The sequence below is a fragment of the Sturnus vulgaris genome, chromosome 4 (assembly GCF_052056855.1).
Source record: "Sturnus vulgaris isolate bStuVul1 chromosome 4, bStuVul1.hap1, whole genome shotgun sequence".
Lineage (NCBI taxonomy): Eukaryota > Metazoa > Chordata > Aves > Passeriformes > Sturnidae > Sturnus > Sturnus vulgaris.
Window position 1 is genome coordinate 72150973 of NC_142246.1, and position 10135 is coordinate 72161107.

Here is a 10135-nt window from a genome sequence, read left to right on the forward strand (position 1 = left end):
CAAATCGCCGCTTCAGGAATAAGAAGCATAATGCCCTAAAATCCTTTGGCTGATCCCAAGAAGCCAGGATGACTCAAGGGTCTTGAGTCATAGACCACGCAGGAAAACCTGCTCTGCTGAATGGAGCTGCACGGAGCAAAGCTGGAATAAGAAGATTAGGGCTGGAAATAAGAGCAGGTGCTTGGAAAATTCTAACAAATTTTCTCAACTGCTGGAGCTGAAAGTTCCCACAAAAGCTAGAGATGAATAACACAGACCTCAAAATCAGGCATTGTGCCTCAAAGCAGCTGCCAACTCAAAATTAATAATCATATATACAGTGCCAAAAGCACATTTGCTTTGCTTTGTCTCCTTGCAGCATTTTCTGCTGGTGGGTAAAAATCCCAAATTCATCACTACGATAAAATCACGGAATGGGAGAATCCTTAAGGTTGGAGGAGACCTTTAAGATCATCAAGTCCAAACACTACTATTAAAAGAAAAAGGGGAGGTGGGGAAAGCTCTGCCAAGACATTAGCTAAGGTTTAGCCAAATTTAGCTAGAAATTAGCACAGCATTCAACTTCTCCTTTCCTCGCACCTCTGAATATCTTGCAAATGTTTAACAGTGAATTCGCAAAGTAACCTTTTGGTTTTTTGGACTTGAGATGAGTATTTCTCTAGGCAAGGGAAGAATGAAAAGTGGGGTAAATTTATGTCTATGGGTGCAGAGTATGAGAGGTTAAAAATAAAATCCCTCCAGCCCAAAGTTCCACAGTGTGTCAGCCTTCACTGCCCTACCAGCCCAGCAGAGAAGGAGGCACTTTTAATGAAGTGCAGGATAAGTATGGAAAACTGCGTTGGAGAAACAAGAAGGAATAGGATTATTCTAATCCAATATGACATAATTAAATGCAGGAATCAAAGGCTCTTAGTGGCACAGAACTTGTTAGAGCCTTGAAGTGGGTATTTGCACTTAATTCTGACATGCTGCAGCCTCTTCAGAAAAACAAAGCTTTTTCAGGAAGGATGAAAAGGTGACAGAGACATTCGTAAATCACTTGGGGAAAAGGCAAAAGAAGCAAAAAACCCCCATAAAACAACATTACAGCAAAAGGCTGTTCCTCAAAAGCACCCAGCAAAACACAGGCAAAAAAAAAACCCTGGCAGCACAGATGCTGACATTATTTTGACATCTTTTTTCCCAATTGTGTCTTAATAATAATAATAATCTTCCAAGCTACCCGTATCAGCTACTGGAAGGAAATTTGCCCTCTGCAAAGATGATTCCAGGGGATGCCTGGGGAACAGACAATTTAAGGCATAAAGGAACTCATGAACTTGCAGGTGTATTTTGTGTCTGAGCTCCAGTGTTTGTTTGGTTAGTTTGGGTGGGTTTGGAGGAGAAGGGGTGGAGGATCTTACATCATCCCGTGGTGATTGATGTGGCCCAGGGATCTGCACTTCCCATGGGATGATGCCCTGGAGCTCACTCCCTTCTCCCAGGCAGTTATTCTTATTTCCAGCACCAACCCCATCCCAACACTGGCTACAAAAACTACCTTTAATTCCAGCTATCAAGCTGGAATATTCCACTTGTTTCACTCACGTCCTTCACATCTCACGGAGCTTCCCCAAAACACGAGAGGTGCCTCTGGAATTGGAGACAATTCCAGCTTCTGCAGTTACTCAGGGGATAAACAGAGGTGGTGTCCTTGAGGGGCGGCCTTCGTGCCTGCCTAATTCTGAAATATGCTGAGCACACCCAGCATTTTGAGTGGGAAAAGTTGTGCCAAGGCAAGGTCTGGAGTGTTTGCAGCAGTCAGGTTAAATCCCAGCACTAAGGAGCCCGTGGAACACAGCTCCCACTTTCCATACCAATGAAAAATAATCAAATTCATTTTTTCAATAATTCAATATGAAACCAAATTCTGATTAGATTAATAGAAGGATGTTAGGAGTTGTCTTTTCAGGGTTGGGGTTTGGGTTTCTTTCCTGTTCTGGCGTTCTTTCCATTTTAGCTGTCATCCTTGTTTTCTCTGTTCCCAAGACGGGAAAAGAGGACAAGAGGTCAAAAAAGAAATATATTAGATTTTCCCACTCTCTAGAAAATAAAATAAGACCCAACATCCCCAAGCTCTTACCATGTTGTTTGGTTGTTGTTATTTTCAGCTTCTCAGAAGAGAGAAATAGAGAGGAACACCAGGGCATTTCTTTCCTTTTAACAGGCTTGGAGACAGAGAGGGAACACACAAAAATTTATTGTCATCCCTTTCTGGGTAATCAATAGACCTGAAGAAGTGTTTGCTATCGATCCCCCAGCTCCTGTATCCTTGTGCTGGCGTCAAAACCACATCCAAGGATCCTGGGTGGTGTATAAACTGCAAATAAAAGGCAACGCGTCTGTTGTGATGCATTGATTACCTGGCTGTAAAACCATTGGGAAGAGTTATCCGTGGGTGCCTGTCTTTTATTGCTGCCAAAGGCACGGTGCTTTGGTTGGGAGCCCCTTTGATACTCACAGAGATCCGATATTTAGGGAAGACAGAGCTCTGGGAATAAATACTATGGCTCATTTTAGCTGCCTGAGTATCAAACAGATTTTTTTCTGGCAGGCTCTGTTTGGAGCGTGAGGAACCGTCTGTCTCCCGCTGTGGAAAGTCTCCTCTCCCCCCCGGGAACAGTGACAGGATCGCTGAGGCGCTCGGCTGCTCTGTGCCTATGGATGGGCACAGGGTGACAATGCAGCATGGCACTCCCTCCGCACTGCAGAGGAAGGAAGCCCCTCTCCCACCGCATCCCCACTAAAACCAACGTGGAGGTGACTCCGAGGCTGCCTGGACACGTGGACCTGGGACCACGCTTGAATTCGGGAATTTAAAACTGCCCTCCCTCCTGTGAGCTGGCCAGAGCCCGGCCCCAGCCGTGAGAAACCAGCAGCAGTGTACCCAGGACTATCAGAAAAGGACATTTCCTCCACTCCCCTTTCCCGGCAAAGCCAGTTCAGCTCTCTAGGAAGGCTGATGCAAAAGGGCCAGAACTCCTGTGTCCCACCTTTCAGAGCTTAAATACTCTCAGTAGCAAGGAATGCTGTCTTCTTCCCTAACCAAAGTTATCCAGGTTCAAACGCATTTCCTTTTTTTTTTTTTTTTTTTCCCAAACAAACTGAGTATTTTAACTCCATATCGTGTGAGATGAGAGAGAAGCAGCAAAGCTAAAGAGCCCCATGCTCCTTCTCCCCTCTCTGGCGAGCAGCCCCACAGTGCCACCTTGCTCATGGATTTGGCAGCAGCTCCAGGCAGGGCAGAGCTGGATCATTTCCCTCCTGACTCACACACACATCACTCCCCACAAGATATAAATGCATTAACAAACCCCAAAACAATAAAACAAACACACCCTGCTCCCTCTAAAAGGGCACGTTTCCACTGTCCAGCCCTGGTGCAGACAATAAATTTTGCCACCCCAGCCTAGGGAATTGGCTTCCTGGGCAGTGTTCCCAGGATTATAAAGCTCTCTGGTGCTGCCATCCACCAGCTTTTCCCCGTTGACTGTGAGAGGAGAGGGCTAAAAGTACCCAGGGGACTCCCAGAGAGCTCCTGGGAGCAGCATTTATACACTCCTAAAATGAACTCATGTTCCAGGGCAGCAGGGCAGAGCTGCCATAGGCAGTTCATGCCCTAAAATCTTACTAGGAACAGGCTCAGTGCATTCTCCAGGTGTGAAACGTGCTGGATTATGGACTCCCAGCTCCCTCCAGCCTCAGAAACCTCCTGCCACCCTGCCCAAAAAGCCAGCACACGCAGCTCCAGGTGGCCACGTGCCACCCTTGGGGACAAACTTGACACGAGTCACTGAACCTCTGCTCACACAGATGCTGGCAGCCAGTCCCAAACTGGGGTCACCTCAGCTAAACCAACCTGAAGGGCACAAAAGATGTTTCCTGCTGAAAGATTGCTCCTAGTGGGAAGGCCAGTTCTCCAAGGCAGTGCTAGAGAAGAGAGACAACTTTTTACTGCCCTTTAAAAAAAATTCCACCAGCAGGAAAGCCATAAAATCCTGAAACTTGCTTAACAAAAGGCTGCTCCTGGATGATACAGCATTAAATTGGTGAACTTTAAGATAGTTGAAGAATATTAATATACAACCTGAGGACCACAAATGTATCCATGCACTCCTTACCTGTCCACAAATAAAGCAGCAAAGCTTGGGAAAAATAAAATCTGGAAGAAATACAGAGAAATAGTGTGGCTATGAGCTGCAATCCAAAGAAGATTCTTGCATAATGAATTAACTAGAATTAAATTACTGAATTTAGGTTTTTAATTTTTTTTTTTTAATTCCTTAAGCTCAAAGCTGTCATAAAGCCTACGACACCGCAATGCCTGGAATACTTATAAGCTGCCAAGGAGAGAACCTGCCTTTATTTTTTATGGATTAATTACGTGGTGCTGGGTAGGAGGCTTTGCTCTTGCAGGGCCACCTGCTAATCTCATTATAAAATGTCTTGTACCGAGTCAGAAACTGTGATAAAGCACCCAGTGATGCTGCACAGGTACAGAGGGTGTTTGCAGAGCTGGTGTCAGACGTGGTGAACCTCGTTCTGCTCTTTCCTCACCTCCTGGCAGGCAGTGATGGGCACTTGAGCAGTGTGAGGAAAACAGGACCCCCCAGAGAGCCTGTTCACACCCCAAAATATCCACAAAACTGCATTTTGTACTGGGACACTGCAGAGCCTTTTGCCATCAGAAGCTGTGATCGCTTCTGCCCTGCCCTGGCAAGAGGTTTGCCCAAATCCTCAGAAATCCCAGGAGCTTGGAACAGCACTGCTGGAACAGACCAAGCCGCTGGGTCACCCTGGCTCCTCCGGGCTGAGCACACCCAAAACCTGCTATTAAATCTCCCCTTTTGTCCTCCAGCAGTTAGCCAAAACCAAACCCAGCATTCACCACACTCCTCCTCTCCCTGCACTGGCCCAGCAGAACTTCCTCAGGTTTGTTTGCTTTCTGATCCAGCAGAAATTGAAGAGGGGCTCAGAAAACAAAGCCACCTTTGTGGTACCTGTCAGCAGAATTTTATTATTGTTTCCATCCTGATGGCTGCCGAGATAAAAGGAGGAGTTCTTTCAGATCACACAATGGATGTAATTTAATAAGTGATCAACACAGTGGTGGTGAGCAAAGAACTGGTACTGTTCTTTCTCCTACCTTTCCTTTGTGGTCAAGTCATTTGTCTCTCATCCCTCACAATTCCCAGTGTTAATTCTTGTCTGGCCAGGGAGCAAACATGAGTTGCTGGGCAGAGCCACGTCCCCCTCATCCCTCACTGCAGCCACAGTGGATGGGTTGATGCCTACCTGAATCAGGAGCTCTTCTGGAAATAAAGATGATTTTCTGGAAAAAAGAATTGAGGTTTGCACATTTATTTTCCTCCTAATTAGTTATTATATCTCTGTCTTTATACACCTCTGCAATAAAAAACTGCAGTACCTGGCACCCTCCTGTGAGGAGGATGTCACCACCTGCTTTTTCAGCATCATCTGAGACCCTTCACCCTCAGAAACAAAACAATAAACCCCATTTTAGCCTCCTGACTGAAGGAAGCCAAGTGCTGACAGTTGAGCTGTGTGTGTGAATTGCAGGAGCAATCAGATGGAGACAAGCAGCAGATTTACAGCTGGAACAGCAGCATCCACACAGCTCCAGGGCTCCCGTTTCCCACTCCCATCCAAGCCCCAGCTGCCTTTGCCAGAGCCTGGGAGAGCAGGGTGTGACCACATGTGCTCCTCTGTGTCCTGCCACCTCGTAAAACATGCCCGGAAAAGAGCTCCCTGAATTTCTCACCAAGTTCCCTCATTTTGGGGCTTTCACAACCCAGATCTACCATACCCAGCAGTGCCTTTGTCCCCAAGGCCTCCATGAACAGATTCAGCAGCAGGAAAGCACTGCCAACATTCCACAGTAACACTGCAGCAGTGGCAAAGTTACAGAGATCCAAACACAACCAAATTATTGCCCGGGCAGTCAGGGACTGCACCAAAAAGCTGAATTCCTGAGGAGGGGCAGAGGTAACCCAGGACAGAGAGCAGCTGACCATCACCATTCCAAGGCAACAGGGAAGAGCCTCCCATCCCTGCAGGACAGCTGCTGGATGTGCCAGCGGTGTGAGAGATGGGGAAATTGTTCTCTGAATAAAACCCATTACCTTGGCTTCTGGTGAGCAGAGCCTGGGGAGGTTCCCTTGTATCCCACAGCCCCTGGCTGAGACCAGCTGGGCTTTCAGGTGGAAGCTGCTGCCAAACCATAGAATCCTGGAATGGTCTGGGTTGGAAGGGACCTTAAACATCACCCAGTCCCAATCCCCTGCCACAGGCAGGGATACCACCCACTATCCCAGGCAGGGATACCACCCACTATCCCAGGTTATTCCAAGCTTCATCCAGCCGGGCTTTGGACACTTCCAAGGATCCAGGGGCAACCACGGCTTCTCTGGATACCCTGTGCCAGGGCTTCCCCACTCTCCCAGGGAGGAATGGAACGATGCAGCTCAGGATGAGGTTGGATCTCTGCTTCTTTTCCTTCCTGCAGGGCCAGGCACGCCCCAGGCTCCCCACGCTGTCCCACGGCTCTGCCGGCTCCTCACGGATCCCCCCCGGCCACAGATGATTCCCATTCGTGGCAGTTTGTGGCAGGGCCAATTTTGGAATCATTTTGGGCACTGTAATACTTTGTTCTATAAATGTTTACCCGGCACACATCAGTCTGTTCACTCCCAGCACGCCGGGAGAGCAATCTGCATGGGAATGAAAGGGAAATGGAGACAGGCTCTGCTGTACAGATGCTCACAAAATTGCCAGAGCTTTGGATCCAGACACTCGGAAGACATTGCATCGTTCCCCTGATTTATTTCGTGTTGTTCCAGCCAGAGAAAATAAAACCTTAAATAATTCCATCATTTTTGATGTCCGGCCTCTTATGAATTCCAAGGGACATTTGTAGGAACGCTTCCCACTCAGCTTCTAATTTGATGGAGGTTATTTGAAACACATTGAATATTTTTTTCTCTCTCTTTACAGATAAAACAGCCCCTCCAGGAGGACACGGAAATAAATAGCAAGCGAGGGAGATGAACGGGAAACCTTCACTCACAAGGCAAAGACAGGAGTTTTGCACGCTATCATTTTGTTTCCCTATGGAATGACGAGTTCTGCAGCAGGTCTAAGTGCGTGAGGAATATTCCTTGTTTGAATCCCTCTGTTAATTTAAGTCTCAGAGTCAAGGGCTGGCAGATTTAACCTGCTTTACTCCCTCACTCTGACTGCAGAGACGATCCCTGCAGGGACAAACACGGGTGGCCTTGCCAGGTCTGAGCTATCCCGAGGATGGGATGAGCCGGAACAAAGCGGGAGAGTCCCCGGAGGAGGCAAAGGCGTGAGCACAGAGGCGATTCCAATCCCATTAGCTCCAGCAGACAGGACTTCTCCTGAGGCCACGGGAAGGAAGTTCTGCTCTAAAGGAGACAGACACACTTGGGACCATGGGAACACGAGTCCAGACTCTGGAGGGACACAGCTCTTGTAAAACGAGGGAAACAAGGCAAGGACACCTTCCACGAGATCCAGTTGCTCCAACTTGGCCTTAGACACACAGAGATGCTACAGCAAGAGCTGTGCCTGTAAAGGACCACAGTCCTTTAGGCAATGCTTGTGCTGCCTTTCTTTTCACTTCTCCCTGTTTGGGCACCTCATCCGTGCAGATGATCATTCCCCAAAAACCTGGGGAAAGCACGTCAAAGCATCTTCCTCAGAACAATGGAATAAAGAAATTGGCCAAAGGGTTTCAATCCCTAATTCCCCAAAATCACTCGATGACAAGGGATTCTGTTTCCCTAGGCAGGTCCATTGCCTATCGGTGGTGAGGGCTTTGCAGCCACCCAGGAGGGTCCTGGCCACCACCTCAGCTCCCATGGCTCCTTCCTGGCTCCATCATCTCCCACAGAGTGCTCCAAAGATGGACAAAGCACACATGGAACCTCACAGAGAGACTCTAAATACTGCATCTATCCATGGGATTTGTCATTAAGGTGGTTCAGACAAGGCATAAGCAAGGTTTCTCATTCTTTTCCACCAAAATTCAACCATTTGGTCAAAACCTGTGGTTTCAGGCACATCTTCTGTAGCACAATCCTCAGCTTACTCAGCATGACACTTCCTTGGGATTTAATTCAAATGTAAAGATTGATTCTGGTTTAATCTTCAGGGCACACAGGAAAAGGGAAAAACCAGTAACCTATGTTAAGCTCTCATTATCGTTAGATTTGAATAAATTCTTAATATATTTAGAGAGCAACGGAGGAACATTTAAACAGAATTTTTTCCATCTGCTCTACTGGGAAGCAACAGCAATTAATTTTGAAAATATTTATAAATTTTGCTTTGCAATTACTCGGTGTTTTGGAATTATTTGTAAGCTACTCATTTCTGTAAATATTTATTCTTAGAGATGGTGATTTGGCTATTGCATTAAGAAAAAATAATTACTTTTCCTCATTTGTGCAGAGAGTCTTAAAAAAAAAATCTCTTCAGAGAGGGAATCCCAGGATGGTTTGTGTTGGAAGGGACCTTCAAGAGCATCCAGTTCCCAGCCCCAGTGATGGGCAGGGACACCTTCCACTATCCCAGGTTGCTCCAAGCTCCATCCAACCTGGCCTTGGAGACTTCAAGGGATGGGGCATAGAGGGAATAACAGAGGCAGCTGCTTCCCTGTTTTTGCCCCAGGTCTCACCCATGGAGCTGGTCAGGCCCTGTCCCATCTGCTCAGCTCAGAACCTCCAATTCCCAGGTTCACCTCATTGCTTCCAGTGCCCTCAGAGACAGGGATGAAGGGAAAAGCCTAACTTGGAACCATTTGTCCTGTTCTGGTACCTCCAGTGAAGACATCCAGAATTTAGACAGTGATCTGAAGGAGAGTACCCTTGTTGAGGTGGAAGACCCCTGATTAACCAGGATAACACACTGGGAAGCAGAGGAACTTCTGTTTAAGCCAACACCTAGGCTTCACCCCAGGAAATGCATCCCTATGGGTGCCGAGTGTTCCTCGAGCCACTCTGGGCGCTGCAGGAGGTATCCAGCAGGATTCTGATGTTTGCCATCAGAGCAGCCCCGCTCCCATCCCGTTTATTCCAGACGGGTGCTCTGACTGCCCCCCGTGGGGCCCCTGACAAGCAAACAGGGAGAGCAGCAGCAAGGATCCCACAGCGCCAGCCTCTCCCTCTCTGCAGCTCCCATTCCCAGCACACCGAGCCCCTGGCACTAAGGCCGACTGTCATCTCTCTGTCACTGCTCTGTCAGTGCCTCCAGGGAGCGGGATCAGAGGGAATCAAGCACAGCTCTCAGCATCCAGCATCGGCATCGCCCTCCTCCTGCCTGACAGCAAATCCCCAGCTCCTCCACGCCGCTTCATTATCCCTATCAGAGGCGTCTCTGTCGTGCAGGCAGTGATCCAGGGAGCAGAAGGGAAGTGGTGACACTCCAGAGGATGGTGGCAGGCTGGGGAATGAGCTGTGGGTCAGCACACGGGGCACGTTTGTCTTCATTTGTACACCAGCTTTGACTTGGGGTTTTGGTCACTTCATTTCTCTGCAAATAAAGGCACTCCCAGGTGTCAATCCTGACTGTCAAACAGCTACTCCACACTAACAATCCCAGCAGTGACCTAGGAGCTTCCAGGCCAGGCTGGATGGGGCTTGGAGCAACCTGGCCTAGTGGAAGGTGTCCCTGACTATGGCAGGGACTGGAACAAGATGAGCTTTAAACCCCCTTCTAATCCAGACCATTCCAGGATTTTAGGATCTCACAAGAAAAAGCTTTAGACCCTATTCCAAGAAGAAGAACTGCAAATACAAGGTCAGGCATGTAAATATTCCCCACAAAGGCAGGCACCTCCCAGCGTTTTGATCAATGCTCCCCAAAACCATCAGGCACTTGGCCCCAAACAGACTCTGAGGCCACCAGCCCCCTCTGGAGCACATGGAGAGGCTGTGGAATGTGCTAAAGCAACAGGAAAATAGCTGCAATATCAGAAATTCCGGCCATCTTGGGAGACCTGCCAAAGGCCTGCAGCTCAGAGCTCCCGCCCCATCCATGGTGCAGGCCTTGT